We start from the raw sequence: 24,292 nt of genomic DNA, 5'->3' as shown, positions 1-24,292 counted from the left end.
AAGCCTGAGCGACGGGAAGCTCCTGAAAAAGTTGGAAAATGTTAAGTACCTGGTAAAATTATTTTAAAATACCTTTAAATTTACTTCTTAATGATGTTAATTGGCTGGCCTGGTGCTTGGTGTCGGATCTGTGAACCACAATGAGACCCGACACTTTGGAAACTGACAAGGAGGTGGGTTAAGAGCAGGAGCCCGCCCCGCTGTCAATCACGGCCATTTTGACAGTGGGCCCACCTCCAAGCCCGCACTTGTAGGGCTGGTAAGATTCAGCCTTTGTGTGGAGAAGTATTTCCTAATTTCACTCCTGAAAGATCTGGCTCTAATTTTTAGACTCCCAAACCAGTGGAACTAGTTTCTCTCTCTCTATCTTATCTATTCCCCTTAATATCATGAAAACTGATCAAATCACCCCTTAACCTTTTAAATTCTAGTAGTACAACCCTAGTTTGTGTAATCGCTCCTTGTAATTTAACCCTTTGAGTCCAGGCATCATTCTGGTAAACCTATATTGCAGTCCCTCCAAGACCAATACATCATTCCTAAGGCGTAGTGCCCAAAGCTGCTCACAGTACTCCAGGTGTGGTCTAACCAGGGCTTTGTATAGCGGTAGCATAACTTCTATCCCCTTGTATTCTAGTCCTCGAGATATAAAGGCCAGCATTCCATTAGCCTTTTTGATTATAATCTGTACTTGTTCATGGCATTTTAATGGTCTATGTACCTGGGCACCCAAATCTCTTTGGACCTCCACTGTTTTTAGCATTTGACCATTTAGAAAGTGCCCTGCTCTATCCTTTTTAGCTCCAAAGTGGATGACCTTACATGTGCCTACATAGAAATACACTTGCCACAGTTTTGCCCATTCACTTAATCTATCAATACCTCTTTGTGATTTTATGCTTTCATCTATACTGTGTACAATGCCGTCTATTTTTGTGTTGTCAGCAAAGTTGGATATATGGCTTTCTATTCCATCATCGAAGACATTTATACTTACGGTGAATAGCTGAAGCCCCAACACAAGATCCTTGTGGGACACCACTAGTCACATCCTGCCAATTAGAGTACCTGTCTATTTTCCCTACTGCTTGTCTCCTGCTGCTCAGCCAATTTCTTAACCAGGTCAATAATTTGCCCTCAATTCCATGGGCTTCTACCTTCGTTAACAGTCTCTTATGAGGGATTTTATCAAATGCTTTCTGGAAGTCCATATAAATAATATTCATCGACATTCCCCTGTCCAATCCTTTCGTGATCTCCTCAAAATATTCAATTAGGTACATCAGGCATGACCTACCCTTTACAAATCTATGCTGATCAGCTGAAAATTTTCAAGATGTTCAGTCATCCTATCCTTAATTTTAGACTCCAGTAATTTCCCAACAACAGATGTTAGGTTAACTGTTCTATAATTCCCTGGTCTCCTTCTCTCATCATTCTTAAATAGTGGAGTGACATCCACAATTTTCCAATCCAAAGGAACGGTTCATGAAATGAGAGAACTTTGGAAGATTATAGTTAAGGCATCTGCAATGTGCCCACCTACTTCCTTTAAAACCCTGGGATGGAAGCCAGCTGACCCTGGGGACTTGTTGTTCTTTAGTGCCATTATTTTCTTTATTACTGTTATTTTGCTTACGTTAATCTTGGTGACTCCTGTCACTGCTTCAATATTAATTTCCTTGGGATTTCCGGCATGCTATCCTCTTCCTCTACTGTAAATACTGACACAAAGTAATTATGCAACATGTCCACCATTCCCTTATTATCAGAGACAATATCACCTTATCAGTTTTCAAGGGGCCAACTTTGCTCCAGACCACCCTCTTTTTCCTAATATAATTGTAAAAGATCTTTGTGTTGATTTTGATATCCCTTGCAAGTTTCTTTTCATACTCCCTTTTTGTCACCCTTTGCTGTTCTTTGTATTTTTCCCATTTACCGGGATGCGTGCTACTTTTTGCATTTTTATATGCTTTTTTTCCCTGTTTTTTGTTGTTTCTTACCATTTTAGCCGCCCATGGCTTTTTTTTGTCAAGTAGAGCTTTTGTTCCCTTAGAGGTATAAACTGGTTCTGTATCACATTAAATTATTTTTTGAACACCTCCCACTGATCTTCTGTCATTTTACCCATTAACAGATTACTGTGGACAGTCCTTGTCTCATCAGTCTTGCCTAAATCTAGAATTTAGTCGCTGTTTCACGTTTCTCCCTTTCAAACACTACATTGAAGTCGATCATATTATGATCAGTATTAGATAAATGTTCACACACCGTTAGGCAGTTAACTAAATCTGGCTCATTACTCATTGCTAAATATAATATGGCATGTCTTCTTGTTGGTTCCAGGATATATTGTTGCAGAAAACTATGATCACTTTTAAAAAAAGAAATGCTCAGGCTTTTTATACGGTGCATGCAGAAGAGACCAATATTTGTGGTAAGGTATTCTCCATTAAAAGGTTACCAGAACTGGGCTTCAGTTGGTGAGAAAAGTTTCAGCTCAGTTGGAATATTGTTAAGATACTTTATTTGATGTATCACACAGCTGTCATCCATACCTTATTTCAGCAAGAGGAAAACAGCAGTCATTCAGAGGCCTGTGATGTCATATTTTTATTGCACCTGCACTATGAAGTACTTACTAAGACATAATTTGCCAGCAATTGACCAGCAGTGTAGAAGTCACCTGGTGGACTATAAAGATGCCTACACAGCTTTTAAAAGCTTTGGGCTTTGACTAAGATAAAGCTCTGGCAGCTCATGCCAATGCAGCAGTTTGGATATTTTGATGCTGGCTAGCATTGTAAGTAAGTCACAGAACATCAGGCAATTTATAATTGTTCAGTCAACATGATTGTCTCCCGTGATCATGACTATATAATAAAAGGAGATAAAATGCTGAATAATATTTTTATTATAACTGCACCACCATATTTAATGCACGCGACCTCTCTGAAAACAGAGTAAAATAATTTGACCATTTTAGTTCCATGCAGAAAATATTTTAAAGAAAGTTTTCAGAGTTTTAAAGGTCACATCACAATGTGCCAACTGAGAAATCTAAACTCATTGGACAATCATCAAACAGCAGTGTGAACTTTGACCAGGAAATAATGAGATTGATATTGCTTGCTGTGGCCCTGCTGTTGTATTAGCTTTGCAATTAGAACAATGTGCTTCTCCTGATTTTCCAACATTTTTATACCCTGATATTTTCCTTTCCTGGCAAATGTGCAAGGAAACAGCATGACATTGATATATCTGAAGAAAACAAACCACTTATTCCTAATCTGAAGCAAAACATTGAATGCTGAATTTTGTCTAGATGAAAATAGATCACATTTCAGTAATATGCATTAAAGTAATTTGATTTTAGACAAGCTGATGAATAATATTTAGCTCTATAAGGTTAGGAAATAAAGATAGTAGGACTAGATATATATGAAAGACTGTAGATTTGATAGAAAAATTAATTGGTTTATAGGTAACCCATGTTCTGTCATAATTTAATCATTTTTATCATACATCTGAGTCTGATATCATCCTCACCCAATGCTTATACTTCTAATCTCAGCTCTGGCTCAGCCTCTGCATTAGAAGGTTGTGGGTTCAAGTCTCATTCCAGAAACTTGAGCGCAAAAATCTAGGCTGACACTCCAGTGCAGTACTGAGGGAGTGCTGCACTGTTGGAGGAGCCATCTTTTAGATGAGACATTGAGCTGAGGCCTATTTCTACTCTCTCAGGTGGATGTAAAAGATCCCATGGCACTATTTCGAAGAAGAGTAGGTGAGTTATCCCCGGTGTCCTAGCCAATATTTATTCCTCAATCAACATCACTAAAAAAAAATCAGATTATCTGGTCATTATCACATTGCTGTTTGCGGGAGCTTGCTGTGTACAAATTGGCTGCTGCATTTCCTGCATTATAAAGTGACTACACTTCATAAAGTACTTCATTAGCTGTAAAGCGCTTTTGGAGGTCCAGTGGTCATGAAAGGTGATATATAAATGCAAGTCTTTTCTTTTTTTAACATAAATCATTTGACAGCACTCAGGAAAAGGAGTCCAAGATGAAATATCCTTTCATTAGTTGAGGTCATTGAAGCCAATGACCATCACCCAAACTGAAAGTAGTTCACACAACCTACATCCAGCCTTCCTGTCCTTCATGAATCAGCACCACATCAGATGCGGAGCCTCCACGTGGAATGGAAGTAGGAAAATATTTTACGGAAACAAACGGCAAATAAAAAATATGTGAAAGCTTGGTTCAAAAAATATATGAATGCCACTGGTGTTAGTGGCAGTGAAGAAGGCATCTCAAAGAAAGGAGACAGCTTGCTTGTTGCTTTTACAGGTGCAGCATCCAAAATCCGGAGTTCTGAAATCCAGAATATTCTGGAATACGGACTCCGGACTGATTGGTGGCAGGGTCATACGGAATCCGTAAAATGTTCCGGAATCCGGACCCGCCGACCCCGGGCCTCACCTTGCTGCCGCTGCCGCTGCCCTTACCCCCCGCTGCTCGCCTTGCCTGCCGCTGTTGCCCTTACCAACACTTCCTCTGCGACGGGGGCTGCTGTCCTGAACGCTTCCTTTGTGGCGGGGCCCGCCCGAACAGCAGCACCTCAGTGGGGCCCACCCGAACACCTCCTAGGCGGCAGGGCGGGGACCCGCCCGAACAGCTGATCCACGGCTGGTACCCGCCCGAACAGCTCCTCCTCGGCAGGGACCCGCCCGGACAGTTGATCCACGGCCGGGACCCGCCCGGACAGCTGATCCACGGCTGATACCCGCCCGGACAGCTGATCCACGGCTGCTACCCGCCCGGACAGCTCCTCCTCGGCAGGGACCCGCCCGGACAGTTGATCCACGGCAGGGTCCCGCCCGGACAGTTGATCCACGGCAGGGTCCCGCCCGGACAGCTGATCCACGGCTGGTACCCGCCCGAACAGCTCCTCCTCGGCAGGGACCCGCCCGGACAGCTGATCCACGGCAGGGACCCGCCCGGACAGCTGATCCACAGCAGGGACCCGCCCGGACAGCTGATCCACGGCAGGGTCCCGCCCGGACAGCTGATCCACGGCTGGGACCCGCCCGGACAGCTGATCCACGGCTGGGACCCGCCCGGACAGCTCCTCCTCGGCAGGGACCCGCCCGGACAGCTGATCCACGGCAGGGACCCGCCCGGACAGCTGATCCACGGCTGGGACCCGCCCGGACAGCTGATCCACGGCAGGGACCCGCCCGGACAGCTGATCCACGGCAGAGTCCCGCCCGGACAGCTGATCCACGGCTGGGACCCGCCCGGACAGCTGATCCACGGCTGGGACCCGCCCGGACAGCTCCTCCTCGGCAGGGACCCGCCCGGACAGCTGATCCACGGCAGGGACCCGCCCGGACAGCTGATCCACGGCCGGGACCCGCCCGGACAGCTGATCCACGGCAGGGTCCCGCCCGGACAGCTGATCCACGGCCGGGACCCGCCCGGACAGCTGATCCACGGCAGGGTCCCGCCCGGACAGCTGATCCACGGCTGGGACCCGCCCGGACAGCTCCTCCTCGGCAGGGACCCGCCCGGACAGCTGATCCACGGCTGGTACCCGCCCGGACAGCTCCTCCTCGGCAGGGACCCGCCCGGACAGCTGATCCACGGCAGGGACCCGCCCGGACAGCTGATCCACGGCTGGTACCCGCCCGGACAGCTCCTCCTCGGCAGGGACCCGCCCGGACAGTTGATCCACGGCTGATACCCACCCGGACAGCTCCTCCTCGGCAGGGACCCGCCCGGACAGCTGATCCACGGCCGGGACCCGCCCGGACAGCTGATCCACGGCTGCTACCCGCCCGGAAAGCTCCTCCTCGGTGGGGACCCGCCCGAATGGCTCCTCCTCAGCGGGGCCCCGCCCAAACATTTCCTCGACGGTGGGGCCCGCCCGACCAGCTCCTGGACGGCCGTGCCCTCCCCGCCCCCCTTTCTGACTTTCCGAAATCCGGAAATACCCAAACCTGGATTCGGGTGTTTCCGGATTCGTGACGTCAGAAAGACGATCCAAAGTCCGGAAAACCACAGAATCCGGAATGGCCTTGGTCCCAAGAGTATAAAAAAAGCCTGGAATTTTTTTATTCATTCACAGGATGTGGGTGTCCCTGGCAGGGCCCTTGAGAAGGTGGTGGTGAGCCGCCTTCTTGAACCACTGCAGTCTGTGAGGTAATGGTACTCCCACCGTGCTGGTGGGAGGGAGTGCCAGGATTTTGACCCAGTGACTAAGGAATGGGGATATATTTCTGTAATGTATGTAACTGTGAGTATGCTCACAGGTTTATTGTGAGTGGCTTAGCCAGTCACGTGATGTTCACAAGACTCAATAAAACCCCAGTCAGTTGGGTCTAAGGCATCCACGATGAGGTATGCAGTTGTGAGCCGAGTGGGTAAACTGGTAATGTGTAGTGTGATTGCTAACCCTTTGTTAATAAATTTGTTCTTAATAGCAATGTTTTGCTATGAATTCTTAAGCAAAGAACCAATGAAGCAAAAAAATTATAATTTCCAAGTTTGGATGGTATTTGACTTGGAGTGGAAATTGCAGCTAGTGGTGTTCTCATACTCCTGCTGCCCTTTTCCTTCTAGGTGGTTGAGGTCACGGGTTTGGGAGCTGCTGTCGAAAAAGTTTTGGTGAGTTGCTGCAGTGCATCATGAAAATGGTATACACTGCAGAGACGGTGCGCCAGTGGTAAGGAAGTGAATGTTGAAGATGGTAGATGGAGTGCCAAATCAAGTGGGCTGCTTTGTCCTGGATGGTGTTGAGCTTCTTGAACGTGGTTGCAGCTGCACTCATTCAGTAAAGCGGAGAGTATTGTATCACAGTCCTGACTTGTGCCTTGTAGATGGTGGAAAGACTTTGGAGAGTCAAGAGGTCAGACACTCGCCACAGAAAACCTAGCCTCTGAACTGCTCTTGTAGCCATAGCATTTATGTGGTTGATCCATGGTGACCCCCAGGATGTTGATGGTGGGGGATTCTAAGATGGCAATTCCATTGAATGTCAAGGGGCGGTGGTAAGGCTCTCTTTTGTTGGAGATGGACATTGCCTGGCACTTGCGTGGTGTGAATGTTACTTGTCACTTATCAGCCCAAGCCTGAATGTTGTCTAGGTCTTGCTGCATTCTGTAATAGACTGCCTCATTATCTGAGGTGTTGCAAATGGAACTGAACACTGTGCAATCATTAAGGAACATCCCCATTTCTGACTTTATGAGACCTTATGAAGCAGCTGAAGATGGTTGGGCCGAGGACACTGCCCTGATGTCCTAATGCTATCTTTATGTCAAAGGCACTCTCACTTCACCTTTGGAATTCAGCTCTTTTGTCCATGTTTGAACCATGGCTGTAATGATGTCTGGAGCTGAGTGATCCTGGCAGAAGCCAAACTGCTTGTTTGCTGATTTTGTTTTGTAGTTTTGGATTGATTCATTCATAAATTATTTTTGGAATGTTTGTTTTTGGGTTGCACTAATTTCAGCATTGTGTCCAAGAGGATGGATTCATTCATAAATTATTTTTGGAATGCTTGTTTTTTGGTTGCACTAATTTCAGCATTGTGTCCAAGAGGATGGATGATGTTATGTTCTGTGACAGAGGGTGGGGAAGTGATGAGCAATGGGGATCTGGAGATTCATTCAGGAACTGGATTGTTATGAGGTGCTCACTGACAGCCCATCCAGACTGGGGATCTGCTGCCTGCCTCCTCCCTTCCTCCTCCTCCTGAGGTGGTGGAGAAATCTCTGGTGGCAAGGGCTACGCTTGCATAATGGCCAAGTTGAGAAGGATGCACCAGACCACAAAGCAAAATGGGACATGGTGAGTACTGGAGGGCTCCTCCCAAAAGGTCAAGGCAGTGGAACCATTGCTTTAGCATCCTGATAGTTTGTGTGATGAAATCCCTCGTGGCAACATGGCTCTCATTACATTGGGGGTTGTGGAGGGGCACCTTCAGCCAGGGGTTTAGCCAATAGCCCTTGTCTCCAAGTAACCACCCTCGGATTCAATATGATGCATGGAAGATTGCTGGCACAGGATGAAGGCATCATGACTGTTGCCAGGATAGTGGACAATCACCATCTTGATGTGCTGGGCATGGTCGCACACCAGCTGCAGATTAAGTGAGTGGTAGCCTTTGCAATACATCTCAGGATTGATATGTGGTGCCCACAAAGCCATATGTGTGCAGTCGATGGTTCCATAGGGAAGCCTGATATCTTGGCAAAGCCACATGTGCATTCCTCCTACTTCTCTCTGTTTAGAGAGAAGACAATGAAGTCCCTTCTCCTGGAGTACAGAGCCTCTGTGACCTCCCCGATGCTGCGATGGACGGCGAACTGGAAGATTTTAATTATGTCTCCTGCTTCAGACTGGAAGGATACAGTGGTGAAAAAATTGAGGGCAATGGTTACCTTGAGGCTGTCATTGCCCTGCTCTGAGGCTGCAGGTCTGGTTGCAGGAGGAGTTCTGTGACCACCTCCTTCGCGAAGTGGGGTCTCCAAATTCACTGCGCCAGACTTAAGTGCAGGTAGGAGTAGTTTTTGGAAGAGCCTCAGTTGATAAGGCTTCCTGCTAAGAGTCCTCCTGTCTCCCCTCTGTAAGCATCTTGTCCTCTTCTTCACTGCTTCTGCCCCATCTCCCTGGCGTACTCATGCACGAGGGGGACTACAAGTAGAATCCCCATGACTGGGAGCAAGTGGTGTGAGCAGAACCCTTGAAATCAGAAGCAAGGCCTTCTCCACGTAACAACACGCCCTGTCAACTCACCAACTTTACATAACTGTAGAAAGCTCTTATCAGTTGCACAAACTTAGACAGAGCCAATCGAAATCAAAAAGCAGGTTACCTGCAAGCTGTTGAAGTTCCCTCTAAATACCACCGGTGGGGGATCCCTCATGTGGCTGAACACACATTCAGCTGGTCGTGTTTTGGAAAGGGCGTTGAATGGAGCGGCAAAGTCGAAAATGGTTGGTCATGCGTTAATTCAGCATTGCACACTAAGTGACATCACAATCTTCGTCATTACCATTTTTCTAGCGAGCGCAAGCACTGCCATGCTGCCAACCTGCCCAAAATGGCAACCGCTGCGGGACAAACTGGAAGTGTGCGGAAGCGAGGCAGCCACCATTTTTTGTCAAAACCTGCCTTAACAGCCGGCGCTATGGTGCTGAATTTCATGGCCATAAACTTTAATTAATTAAATAAATCTAATATAGAAATATAGGGATGGCAGGACAGGTGATGTGCCACAACTGCAGCATGTGAGAGTTTGTGTAGAGCATCAAGCTCCTAGTCAATCACTTCTGCAGTAAGTGTCTGCAACTCGAGGAACTTCAACTCCGAGTTGTTGAGCTGGAGCAAGGTGCAGACATTGTGGTGTATCAATGAGGGGGAGAGTTACTTGAACACTTTGATTCAGAAGGCAGTCACACCCCTTAGCTTAGGTAGTGGTACAGATCTGGTTAGTGGTCAAGGACAGGAGGGTGTGCTAGTCAGACAGGTAAGGGGACCCCAGGTGCAGTGCTGGAGGAGCCTTGACCTTTGCCCTTTATCCAACAGGTGTGAGGTTCTTGCTGCCTGTGTGGATGAGGGCAAAGTCTGCAGGGTGGATGAGAAAACTGATCACGGCACTTTGGTACAGGAGGCTATTCAAGTAGGGGGAGTGAAAAGGAATGCTGTAGTGGTAGGGGACAGTATAGACGGGGGGATAGATATTGTTCTCCGCAGCTACCACCGGAAGTTCTGTAGGTTGTGTTGTCTGCCCGGTATCAGGATTAAGGACATCTCCTCATGGTTGGAGAAGAACTTAGAGTGGGAAGGGGAGAATCCAGTTGTCATGATCCATTTAGGAGCCAATGACATAGATAGAACTAGCAATGAGGTTCTGCTGAAGGAGTTTGAGGAGCTAGAATCCAAATTAATAAACAAAACCTCAAAGGTAATAATCTTTGGATTACTACCTGCCTCACGTGCGAATTAGCACAGAGTCAAACAGATCAGAGAGTTGAATGCATGACTTAAAGAGTAGTGTGGGTGACAGGGGTTTTATTTCATGGGGCACTGGCACCAGTACTGGAGAAAGAGGGAGCTATTCTGTCAGGACAGGCTCCACTTAAACCGGGTTGGGACCAGTATCCTGGAGAATCGAATAACTAGGGCTGTTGATAGAGCTTTAAACTAAAACGTGGGGGGTGGGGGAGAGAGGGTTCAGGTGAAGGGAAATTTATAAACCTAAAGAAGAAAATCAAAGCCATAGAGCAGTGCAGTAATTTGGGTAAAGATAAGCAGTGTGTGACAGGAGGGGACAGAGAGATTAACAGTAAGAGTGCAGCAGTGAATAGGTCAAATCAGGGAAAAATCATAAAAAGTTTAAATTAAAAGCATTGTATCTGAATGCATGAATCAATTATAACAAGAGTGATGAATTAATGGCACAAATCAAGATAAATGGGTTGATCTAATAGCCATTAAAGAGACATGGTTGCAGGGTGACCAATTTTTGGAACTAAATATTCCAGTATACTTGATGTTTCAAAAACACAGACAAAATGGAAAAGAAGGGGTGTGGGGTAGTGCTGATTATAAAGGATGATGTACAGACAGTTGTGAGAAAGGATCTTGGCTCAGAAGATCTGGAGTTGGAATCAGTATGGGTGTAGCTAAAAAACAAAAAGGGGCAGAAACCACTGGTAGGAGTAGTTTATAAGCCCACTAAAAGTACCTTTATTGTAACAACGGTCATGCAATAATCATGGGGGACTTTAATCATCATAACGATTGAACAAATCAAATTGGCAAAAATAGTTTGGAGGATGAGTTCATAGAATGCATCCGAGACAGTTTTCTAGAACAATACATATTCAGGGAAGAGACTATTTTAGATTTTGTCTTATGTAATGAGACAGTTAATTGTAATCTCATAGTCAGGAATCCTCTGGGGAAGAGTGATCATAAAATATGATAGAATTTCACATTGGCCCTGAAATTCCGGTCGGAGGCTTCCCGCGGGCAATTGCCTCCGACCGGAGAAATTTTCCGAAAGTACCTGCTGATCCCGGAGGCACCTTCGATTCCGGTGGGGAGGCTTTCTCTTCCCTGGCTACGAGGCGTGCTCCCATCCTTGAGGTTCCCACGCAGAATGTACAATCAGGTACAGTATTCTCAATTAATAGCAATGGGAATTCCTTATCTACGAGTTCTCATTGCTATTATTGAGGGGGAAAAAACACAATAACACCAACTAAAAGAGAAAAAACACACCTCACATAATTAAAATTAATTGAAATTAAAGTTAATAAATAGATTAGAGAAAAAAAAATTCCGAGTTTTTACAAAGTTTTTTTAATTATGGTTTAAAATAAATTTAATGTAGTGGGCAGGGATTTTAAATACAAAATGTGTATTTTAAACTTTATTTTTTATGTTTGAAGTATGTTTTAAGACTCTTACGCCTGTAAAAGAAGGCTATGCACCTGCTTTTATCAGGTGCAAGAGTTTTGAGGACATTTGCTGGGCAAGATATGGGTCAATACTGCAATCCTGCCCTTGCAAATGTCCTCATTCTTGAAATGCGAATGATCTGTCAAGCTGGAGCTTGACAGATCTAGAAAGCCGGTTTTCAATGCATGCGCATTGTGTGCTAAAAAAACAGCTTTTTCGATGCCTTCCCTGATCCGTAGAAACTTCGTATGGGGAGGCTGGAATTTCTGGACGATTGAGTTTGAGACTGACGTACTTAAGCACAAAACTAAAGTATTAAAATAAATAAAGTCAATTACGCAGGTATGAGGGGCAAGTTTGCTAAGGTAAATTGAGAAATTAGATTAAAAGATATGACTGTAGATAAGCAATGGTGAACATTTAAAGAAATATTACACAATTCTCAACATTGCATTAAGGAATAAAAACACCGTGGCAAAAGTGATCCATCTGTAACTAACTAAAGAGGTTAAGGATAATATTACATGAGAACATAAGAACATAAAAAATAGGAGCAGGAGAAGGCCACTTGGCTCCTCAAACGTGCTCCGCCATTCAATAAGATCATGGCTGATCTGATCTTGGCCTCAACTCTGCTTCCCTGCCTGTTTCTGATAACCATTGACTCCCGTGTCATTCAAAAATCTCTCTATTTCCACCTTAAATATATTCAAAGACCCAGCCTCTACAGCTCTCTGGGGTAGAGAATTCCAAAGCTTCACGACACTCTGAGAGAAGAAATTCCTCCTCATTTCTGTTTTAAATGAGCAACCACTTATTCTGAAACTATGTCCCCTAGTTCTAGATTGCTCCACGAGGGGAAACATATTCTCTGCATCTACCATGTCAAGCCCCCTCAGAATCTTATATGTTTCAATAAGATCATCTCTCATTCTTCTAATTTCCAATGAGTATAGGCCCAACCTGCTCAACCTTTCTTCATAAGACAACCCTTTCATCTCAGCAATCAACCTCGTGAACATTCTCTGAAGTGCCTCCAATGTAAGTATATCCCTCCTTAAATAAGGAGACCAAAACTGTATGCAGTACTCCAGATGTGGTCTCACCAATGTCCTGTACCCTAATTTTATACTCCATCCCCCTTGCAATAAAGGCCAACATTCCATTTGACTTCCTAATTACTTGCTGTACCTGAATGCAAACTTTTTGTGTTTCATGTACAAGGACCTCAAGATCCCTTTGTACCTCAGCCTTTTGTAATCTCTCCCCATTTAAATAATAATTAGCTTTTTTATTTTTCCTACCAAAGTGGATAACCTCACATTTTTCCTACATTATATTCCATCTGCCAAACTTTTTCCACTAACTTAGCCTATCTATATCCCTTTGCAGATTCTTTGTGGCCCCACACAACTTGCTTTCCCACCTATCTTTGCATCATCAGCAAATGTGGCTAAATAGTTGAGGCCCCAGCACCGATCCCTGCGGCACCCCACTAGTTACAGTTTGTCAACCTGAAAATGGCCCATTATCTCACCTCCATGTTTTCTGTTAGTTAGCCAATCCTCTATCCATGTTACTATATTACCCTCTTATCTTGTGCAGTAATCTTTTATGAGGCACCTTATCGAATGGCTTATGGAAATCAAAATACACGCCATCAACTGATTCCCCTTTATCCACCTTGTTCGTTACATCCTCAAAGAATGTAGTCTACTAGGTGGAGCTCTATATTACACTTCTCCCTCCTTAATGAAGAAGTAAACATAACAAAATAATCATCATACATAGCGTGCATGGTTATATACAACAAAAGAGACTTATTTTGCCATATTCACAAAATCAAACTTAAGCACCTGTTTTTTGTGTCGAAGAGGATACCTTTGCTCTTAAACAGAATATTCCAAACTTGGTGTCGAACTTAGACTCATTCTTGGCTGAGCCTGAGGAGAATTTTTCTCCAAGGACAACCCTTGATTTACATTTTGATTCTTTAGAACTTTAGGCTGTTTGTCTGCCTGAATCGGACTCAGACTTAAATTCTGACTTTCTCTTGGACTTGTTTCTAGTACATCTGATGTAGGATTTGTTACTGGTACTCTACTTGTAACAAGACTATCTGACTCATCAGAAATAATTGAATCATTCCAACTTTCAACTCCTTCCACATCTGTCGGTAAAATATGATCAATATGAACAAACCTAACCTTTCCATGATCAAATATCTTGACCAAGTATGTGCGAGGGCCACATATCTTCACTACTCTTACTGGTAACCACTTTAACCATTTATGGTGATGGTTCTTCACTCTAACCTTCTGATTCTGATTCAATTTCACACTTCTCTCTCTTACCCTACCTCTATCATGATTATCTTTCTGTCTTCATTGTTTCTCTTCTACTGACTGTGCCAAGTTTAGCTTTAACAATGAGAACCTGGTTCATAGCTGTCATTTGAGAAACAACTCTGCTGGTGTCTAACAGTCGTTGTATGACGAGTATTACGATAAGTAATTAGAAAATTTGCCAATTTGTGATCCAACGACAACTGCTATTTCTTTGGATTTGGATCCAACATTTGCTTGATGAGTGCATGTTTTACAATTTGTACTGTGTGCTCTGCTGCACCATTTGAAGCAGGGCGGTACGGTGGAACCTTAGTATGTTTCACCCCATTTCTGTTCATGAACTGTGCAAATTCTTCTGAACAAAATTGCAGCCCATTATCAGACACAATTTCTTCTGGGAGGCCATATGAAGAACAAGTGTTTTACTTGTTGTTATTTTCCACGTCGGAAACACCTCTACCTACTTCGAGTAGCTATCAATCACAATGAACAATTGTTGTCCTTCCAGCTCAGCAAAATCTATATGTAACCTTCGCCATACCCTGGGAGGCCATTTCCATGGCTGTTAGGGTACTGATGGTGGTTACAGTGAATGGATAGCTTTTTTAAAGCTACAATGTACTCACTGATACCCTTGTCAATTGATTGATCTCGTATTTCAAAACGATAACTTTCAGCACTTTCCAGGGGCGCAGAATCTCCGTCAGTGACGTATCCTTTGGCTTGACAGGAACAAGCACATTTTTCAGGGTTTCATACACCTAGGGGTCTGCTTCAGTCAAGAAAATAGCCCATTTTGTTTCTAACACCACCCGGTTACAGTTTTCATCATCGGCGACTTCGATGATACTATTCGTGGTGAAAAACATTTCTAGCCGCTCCACATATGCTCCGAAAGCTTCTCGGTCATGATGGAACTCATCCATCTGAACACTTCAGTTCAGCCAAGTGTGCTTGTAATTTACTTTGAATTTTTAGCTGTGCTGCAAAAAAAAGAACCTCTCAAAGTCTCTCTGTTGTTTGGCAGGAAACTTCCACCAACACAAATTTCAGCTAGGGAATCCGATTATCCTATCCTCATTCAACAATGTAATATATTCTTTACGACATCACAAACACATATCTACAAAATGGCTCTACAGGAACTTGTCACATGATGCTTTTATAGTATTTACAGCAGCAGTTGCATTACCACAGTAGTCCATTGTTGGAGCTCTATATTACAGGCTTGAAAGGCCATTTGGCTTACGCCGGCTCTTATATCTTATGTACTAAAAAGACATCCAGTTGTACTCTGTATTGTCTTGAGCCAGGATTTAAGGCCACACAAATTGAAAGTGGTTTTCACAACTGGAAATAGGGAGTGACTTAATTCTTACCACAATTATTTAAAGCCAGGCAAATTAAATGCTGACAGCTGTCATGAAGCTTATATCTTGTGTCAATCATCAATTCTCTCACTCTTTGCCCCTACACAGTAAGTGAAAGACTGGCTGCTTGAGAACCAAAGCTATTCCCTGAAAACTCGGCTCATGATTCCTCTCAGGAACCCACACTTGGTGGTTGAACAGCACTACTACCAGATCCATGGCTGAACTAGAGACCTCATCAAGCAACAGTTCCACTTCCAGGATAGGTATGGTGGATTCCTCCAGCACAATCCAGAAAGATTATCCCGTATGATAATGATTTGCTGCATTTCTTTGCTCTGCACCAGTGGACAAGAGCTCTCAGCATGATGAGAGAGACAACATCGATGACGTGGCGGATGAAGAAGAAATGGGCGGGCTCCAACACCTGGCTGTGACTAGAGCTCTTTGGCAGCAACTTATTGAAGACTGCTTCCTATGAACATTTTGTGCTCCCTGGCATTAACAATATGTTCAACATCTGTTGCAGTTCTTCCATCCACAAATAAATTACATTTGCCTTCAGGCCAACATTGATAGTCATGTCGCCTGTCATTACAAGCTACTACAGAAACACTTTCTGCACAGAAAGATTTGAACACGATTTATCATTTTCGTAGATTATATAAATGTCTACCGTTTAATTATCACCCAAGTATGAGCCGCTTGTGCCTGTGTTAAGTGCTCTCTTAGCTACCGTAATGTCCACATATGGGGTGCTCTCCCAGTGGCTTCAGCATAGAAGGTGGTAGACCTTCTATGTAGCTCAATCAAGGGCTCTTGTGATGCTTGTGGTCAGCGCCCCCTAGGAGCTGAGGTCTGGGGTTCGCAAGGGTCTCGACATGTTGTGAACCTGAGAGAGGTTTTTGTAACCCACCAGAGCGGGTAGGGGAGGAGGTAAGTGGGGGGTTTAAACGAAACAAACGGGAAACCCAAACCCAACGCACACACTTCCGGTTTTAATGGGTTGAGGGATGGTGTCCAATCTGCTGTCAGGAGGTGGGTTGGTCACTAACATCTTCTAATGAGGCTACGTGCCTCCATTTTCACTTAAGTTTTAACACCTGCAGGCTGCAATTCCCAGGCCTAGGGAATCTTGGCGATGGATGGAGGTGCAAGGGCCAGATCCATGCGGTAAGTGCCTTTATTGCGCTACTTGTGGGCCAGGAAAAGCAAGGGTGCTTCCCCGGCACATCAAACTTATCTTTTAAACACCCTGCGTTGGGTAAACCACGATTAGCCGGTCCCCTAAACCTCAATGTCCCATTCAGCCCCCTCGTGATGTCCCATTCCAGCCCCGTGATGTCCCATTCACCCCCCCCCCATGATGCCCCACTCCCCCCTGCGATGTCCCATTCCCCCCACGATGTCCCATTCACCCACACCCCGCAAAGACCTATTTCCCCCCCCCCCATCGATGTCCCATTCCCCGCCCCACGATGTCCCATTCCCCCCGCGATGTCCTATTTCACCACCCCCCCCGTGATGTCCCATTCACCCTTCCCCGATATCCCATTCCCCCCCACAATGCCCCACTCACCGTTCCCCCCCCCCCCCCCCCCCCCATGGAGATGATGACATGCTCCATGGTTGATTGCTGAGTGTCGATGCCATGCATGAGAACACCACACAAGTTGATAGTGGACTCTTTCACACTCTCGGACATTTACAGAAGTTCCTGGACAATATTCTATAGCATTCAATGATTGCTGGTGCATAGAAAGCATCATTATTTTAAATGCTGAGCCTCTAAGGACTGCAACTCTGTCCTCTTCAGCAGAGCTGAGACACAAGCTTGCCCTCTTCTCAGCTGCCATTTGTACCTGCACCTGCTTACATGTGCATAGTGAATCACCCGATGCCGGCGGTTCTAACTCATTATCTATGTCTGTGGAGTGCCAATACTTGTCTGTGCTCCTACATGGCCGAGTCATCTGAAGGACCTAGAAAAAGGGCAGAGGGACAAGGGTTGTCATGTAATGGCAAAGGTAAGAAGTAACAAGGCTTGACAGGGTAGATGCAGGGAGGATGTTTCACTTGGTTGGTGAGTCTGTGAACCAAGGGGTCACAGTCTTAGAATAAGGGGCCAGCCATTTAGGACTGAGATGAGGAGAAATTTCTTCACTCAGAGGGTGATGAATCTTTGACTTCTCTACCCCAGAGGGCTGTGGAGGCTCAGTTGTTGAGTATATTCAAGACAGAGATCACTAGATTTTTGGATATTAAGTGAATCAAGAGATATGGGGATAGTGCAGGGAAGTGAAGTTGAGGTAGACGATCAGCCATGGTCTTATTGAATGGCGGAGCAGGCTTGAGGGGCTGAATGGCCTATTCTTGCTCCTATTTCTTATGTTCTTATGAGTGGCAGTGCAATGCTGCACCAGGTTGTCATGCAGCGAATGCGTATATATGTATGTGTGTCTGTTGTGGGTGTGGTTGTGGGGGTAGATGTGATTGTGAGGATAGTTGTGTGTAGGGGGGTTGTGTGTAAGGGGTGTCTGTGTGGGGGGGTGGTGGGGGTGTGCACATGAGTCTGTGTGCATGAGTTCAGTAGAAAAAGGAATGGAAGATCCCCAAACACTCAACAGCCTAGCTATCTCCAATGCAGCATGCATTCCTTCTTGTCAATGATGCTGATAGCTGTATCTCTATTGGTGCCAGAGTATGTAGTGTAGTGGGGCATCCTCTTATTCTTGTATCTGCCCTTCTGTTGTGTTGAAGCTTCTCCTGTAAGAAGTGTGTTTGTGTGTGTCTTGTTGAAAATGTGTGAAGTAGCTTAGCATTTGTGTGTATGATGAGAAGAAGGAGCAGATCGTGTTCCAAGCTACGAAAGGGGCAGGTGTTGTGAGGATAGTAGCAGGTATTGAGATCTTCATAGGCAGTCCCTCAAAATCAAGGAAGACTTGCTTCCACACTAAAAGTGAGTTCTTAGGTGACTGAACAGTCCAATACGGGAATTACAGTCTGTCACAGGTGGGACAGACAGCCGTTGAGGGAAAGGGTGGGTGGGACTGGTTTGCCGCACGCTCCTTCCGCTGCCTGCGCCTGTTTTCTGCATGCTCTCGGCGAGGTGCTCAGCGCTCTCCCGGATGCACCTCCTTCACCTAGGGCGGTCTTTGGCCAGGGACTCCCAGGTGTCGGTGGCTTTGAGGGTGTCCTTGAAACATTTTCTCTGCCCACCTTGGACTTACTTGCCGTGTAGGAGTTCCGACTAGAGCCACTTGCTTTGGGAGTCTTGTGTCGGGCATGCGAACAATGTGGCCCACCCAACGGAGTTGGTCGAGTGTGGTCAGTGCTTCGATGCTGGGGATGTTGGCCTGATTGAAGACATTAACGTTGGTGTGTCTGTCCTCCGAGGGGATTTGCAAGATCTTGCGGAGACATCGCTGATAGTATTTCTCCAGCGATTTGAGGTGTCTACTGTATATGGTCCACGTCTCCTGAGCCATACAGGAGGGCGGGTATCACTACAGCCATGTAGACCATGAGCTTGGTGGCAGATTTGAGGGCCTGATCTATTGAGAGTGTGTGTGCCAACAGAAAGAGAAATTGTGAAGTGTGCCATTGTGATTGTAGGAAAGATATGGGAAGTGTGGAAGGGAAGGGTTGATTGCACTGAAGCTAAAGAAGGATGGTGCAGGGATGTACAGAGAGCTAGAGAGATGTAAAGGGGAGTCTTATCTTGGCAATCCTGGTGAGTTGATTAAATTTCTTTCTACACTACCACCAAGTTTTATTGCTGCAGACGAAGTTCACAAGGATACCCATAGAAGGGAAAGAGGACCTCCTTTCTGTTCCTCCCTTGCTCTATGAACTGCATTGGAGAATTAGGGGCCCTGGGCAATGTCATGCTGCCCACTGCTTCAATAGCCCACTCTTTACCAACCACCAATGAAAAGCCCACCTCTCCTTTAAGGGACTGTAGACTGTCTCTAAATAATGGATGCCCGATTGGATTTCTCACCCTCCTCATTGGTGGGCTGCCAAATATATGCCTCAAACAAAAAATGCTCCCACTGTTTTTGACACAAAAGATCAAGCCAGTTGGCCAGTGAAAATGGAAATAAGGTTTTTTGAGGAAGAAGTACAAGAGTTCAGAGGAGTTTAAGAACATCACAAGGCACACACCGACAAATAATTCAGCATATCATGTGTATGTAAGAGTTTAGTTCTTGAGTACAGAAGCAAGGTTAGTGCTACCAAGAGATAATAGACATGGGAAAAAGGCTAAACTATTATGACAGACAAATTTTCATCATGCTGACAACCTGGAGGTGGACCCAAGCATTCCAGAGGAAGGCAACAACACAAAGCATACTACATTGTCTCAGAAGGCCAAGGTTGTAAAAAACTATAAATCTTTTCTTTATAAATGTTTACCAAAGCGAGGAGCTCATCAGAAATAAACTGAACTAATGAGACATTTAATATAACCAACAGATTCGCTATTCAAACCTGTTAACTTTACAGATATACACAGAATCTAATCTAAACTAAACTCAGTGACATTTTATTAATCTCAGACACTGAGTAGAATATTAGCTTGTACTAAGCAGAGTCCCACTGATGCTGAATTTCTGTTCTATGTTTTAACTGCCTTTGTAATCTCTGATATTAATTCTGACAGTTAGTAATACCAACGTTGAGTACATTTATTGTTTGATATTAAGATGCAACTAATTGTATTATTATCAATATGTTATTAAATAAATGTTAGTTAATGATTTCACAGTTTGAATTCTTCTTTGATCTCTTTGGCAAGAAGAGGTTAATTCATTCATTCAATAGCGTATCCGAATAGAGGATTGATAGTATATATATTAATATTAATATTATTTGAGCCAGTTAATGTAAGATGATCAAGCAAACCATACTCAACATCTGGTACTTCACAAGATGTGGACATTAGAATCAATGCCCGTTATATCAATGGCACAATCTGGGCTTGTGTCTGGGGTGACGTTTCCAGGCTACTGCTGGAATTCTGCCCAACATACCACCTAAAAGGTCCAGTGAAGCCCAGCATCCTTTTTGTACCCTGAGTAGCATATGAACATTTTTAAAGCCAGTTTGCTTCTTCCCATTTTGGCCTCAGGTCCCCCCTCTCAGAGTGGCAGAGTGTTGGTCCAACTTCCACCATTTGATAGGACGGCTGCTTCTGCTGATCCTTGAGAGGTGTGCTGTCATTCTATGTAAATTACCCCGTTCCCGCAATTTGGGATGGAGCCAATGGCAGAGCAAAATGATGGGTGGAAGTCCTGGCCTTCTGCACTCTAGTCTCCTAAACTAGGGTCCACAGAATTTCATGACCAGATTAAGCATGGAAGATAGGACACAAGGACATAAATTTAAATGAATAAAAAGTAAATTTACAATAAACAATAGGGAGGACTTCCTCATTAAAAGAAATGAAAAATGTTAGGAATAATCTGCCAAGCAGAGTAGTTGTCATGTATCAGAATTGCTGACTATGTAACTTTGAGAGGTGGGTGGGGAGCAGGGTTGGTGTGACATATGTCAAACATTCACATGACAGCAGGGCTGGGAGATACGAGTTAAGATTCAGACAGGATGTTTGAATCAGTATGTTTCACAGAATAAAAGTTAGTTTGGGCAGTTCAGTGATCATTCACACCTATTTTGGTTGAGCTGACTTGATTCATTGAGCTCAGCAGTGGTAGTTACCAGAGTAGTCTGGTGATATTCCACTTCCTGTGATCAGAATTAAAATTAAGGAAATAAAAAACAATGGTCAGGGTCAGCCTGCAAGAAGGCAGGTCTTGGCTGAAGCTGGGATCTAAATTATAGCAGATTGGTTTCCCCAGCTATAAGCTGACTTAAAAGGGGAAAAAATTTAAAAAGGTGATTTTCCATCTGCTGTTTGGGATAGTGAAGTGTGCTTTAGTTATTTTGAATTGTTATGGGAAGTGTTATAGGAGAGGTTTAAAAACATCTGAAATTGATACTTTTGTTCAGTCACATGAATTCTGCAAAATAACCTAGCTTCCCGATTGGTGATCTTACTACACTGCCCATCAATTCTACTTATCGAAAGATTGGAGAAGTACACTTGGGAGCACGTGCAAGTTTATGGAATCCAGTTCGTATGTTAAGGGGTCGCATGGCAACAAGCCCTGAGTTAGAAAGTTGTATAAGTAGATATTAGGCACTGAGTTAACTGCTGTAAGAGATGTTGGATCCACTTACAGGAACAACTGACACCATGAAACCTAAGAAGATATCTATGGCAGAGCCCAGATTTGTAACAGCAGCAGAGACAAAAAATGTGGATGGTTCAAAATTCAGCATGATGCTGAAATGAGAATGTTAAAGAACTGAAAGGCAAAGCTATAATCGGTCAAATAGCCTTTTCTTGACTTTGACTTTTCCTGTACTATCTTTTCTATGAGTCTGTCTTCATAACATAAATCCTTTAGTCTCAACAATATCATGTTGCTCTTCACTGAACCTTTTCCAATATATCAATATACATTTGAGAGTAGGGTGCCCAAAACAAATTGGGAAAGAATTGCTCTGGTTGTTGTGTTGTGAGGTTATGAAGATGTTCTGTCTGGAAATCCCGGCCTCCTCGGGTCCGTAGAAACAGGTCCGTCCGAAGTTTCTACGGATCCGGGAAGACATCGGAAAAGCCGGTTTTCAGCGCACAATGCTGCACACAGACGGAGGGCCACCCGAATTATTGCTCTGACTGGTGTCGAGGGACGGGTGTTGGCCCTCATAGGTGTATCAGCTCGGACAGTTGCCGGGGGGTGATGCTGAGCCCCCTATGGGTAGTGAGAGTGTGTAAATGGATGGAGCGACTGAAGAGACTGCTCTGAGACACATATTGAAGTGACGGTGGGCCTTCAAATGAACATGTGTAATGCCATCTTCCTCATGTCACTCTGCCCCCTTCCTTACTGCTAACCACCGTCTGTTGCAGATGACCAGCCACAAGTACAGCATCCTACAAGGGAGCCCTCTACATCTGGCCATAGGGGAGATGACGAGGGAGGTGAATAGGGTGCTCTGCCAGAGTCACAGAGATCACCACTAGCCCAGTCTGGCCTCACTACATCTGGAGACGAGGCAGATTTCCCGGGGTTTGAGGAGTCGAAGGCACCTGGCCACAGCCGCGTACAGCAACGCAATGTGAGAGAGGAATCTCGCAGGCCAGCTCTCCGGAGGGAGAGTCAGCAAAGTCGGTCTGCTCAATTCCAAGCAGTCAAGGAACTGGACTTGGTGGAAATGTCCGGGGAGACCACAGGAATGAACCGTGAGCTTATGGATACATTGGGACGGATCCCAGAGAGCACGGACAAGCTCACTGAGACTGTTGCGGAGGCAGCATCACAGATTGTCAGTGTACTCAGGAGTCCATCGAGACCAGCATTGCCCGCACACAGAGGCTGGTGCCCTCGAACAGCGACAGCAGCGTTCCAAAGTGTGTGGCGCATGACATTGAGCATGTCGCAGACTCGGACGCATCGCAGGCACAAGCTTTGCTTCAGCTTGATCAGTCGATGTCTGCTACCCATACTCTGCGTTCCCCACTGTCCAATGGGGAAGGGATGGTGCTGAAGCACACCAGAAAGTTGTGGAGACACATCATGCTCCAGATGCTGAGGGCCAGTCCCAACAGAGAATCAATGGCTCCCAGGAAATGGAAGGTGCTGTCCTTCCTCAGGATGACAGCATTCGGGCTCCCACCTCTGACTCGACAACCATGTACCATATACAGTTGACACCCCAACCACCAGCGACTGCTCACGCCAATGATGTTGCGCAGCAGTCCACAGCCGGGCCTTCCAGGCCAAGAGCTGGTCCAGGGCGTACTCAGACACTGTCTGCATTGTCTTGCCCCCCCCAACACAGTAGCCCTCAAGCAACCTTGCTGTAGGCACTGAGGTCTCATTGAGGAGGAGTAGCAGGTGTGGGAGGAGGTTGAAGGGAAAGGGGGTGGGGGGGAGGAATGTGAATAAGTGCCATCAAGGCCTGGCACAAGTTGATGCTCATGGATGTATATAGTATTGCAAAAATTGTACATACTTGTGTGATAACAATTGTCTAATATTGAATTATTTGCTGCAGGAAGCAGTTTACTATGTATTTACATTTTGTTCACTGCAGGAAGCAGTTTTGTGTTTATTTACATTTACTTTAACCATTATATAGTTTTGGGTTTTTTGGGGGGAAGCATTGTTAATTATTGATGTTTATAAAAATGTTTGTTTGATCTTTGCCTTTGGTGTCGTGTCTCATTTCAGAATTAATTGTAGATTAGCTGACATGGTGGCATCAAGTAGTGAGTCAACGCTGCAACCCCACCTTCCCCATTCAAGCAAACCGGTCAATGATGATCTACCAACGTAAGGCACTTGCTGCGTTCACATCTCCACGTTGCCTCCCTGTTTCACCACTATGGATTCCTCGCCAGGCTGCTCTTCCTCGTACTCCTCCTCCTCCCCGCTGGCAATACCTGGCCCCTCATGTGTAGCATGCAGCATACGACAATGAATTCGGAGACCTGTTGACGGGAGTATTGCAGGCTGCCTCCAGAGCGGTCCAGGTATCGGAAGCACTGCTTCAGCACACCAATTGTCTGTTCGATGATGTTGCAGGTGGCTGCATGCCTCCCATTGTAGCCCAGCTCAGTTTCTGTGGTGAGGTTCTGGAGGGGGGTCATGAGTCAGGTGGCCAGGCTGTCTCCTTTGTCCTCGATCAGCCAGCACAGGCCTTGCCTTTGTCACTGACACATTTGTGAGACACTGCTCCCATGCAAGATGAAAGCATCATGTGTGCTCCCAGGATATTGGGCATTCACTGTGAGGAAGTGCTGAGTATGGGCGCAGACCAGCTGTACGTTTAGGGAGTGGTATCTCTTTCGGTTTTGCAAGGCGGCGTGTGTGCAGTGAGTGGCACCTTGAACCTTGGGGAAGCCTGCAAATCATCCAAACTCTAGAGCTCTCTCATTCTGTCTGTCCCTACTCATTGGGAACTTTATGAAGTCCATTCTGCATGCGTACAGTGCCTTTGTAACCTGGCAAAT

This window comes from Pristiophorus japonicus, chromosome 1, assembly GCF_044704955.1.
Source record: "Pristiophorus japonicus isolate sPriJap1 chromosome 1, sPriJap1.hap1, whole genome shotgun sequence".
In the NCBI taxonomy this organism is placed as follows: Eukaryota; Metazoa; Chordata; class Chondrichthyes; family Pristiophoridae; genus Pristiophorus; species Pristiophorus japonicus.
The sequence above is the reverse complement of the archived record's forward strand: the minus strand, read 5'-3'. Positions refer to the sequence as shown.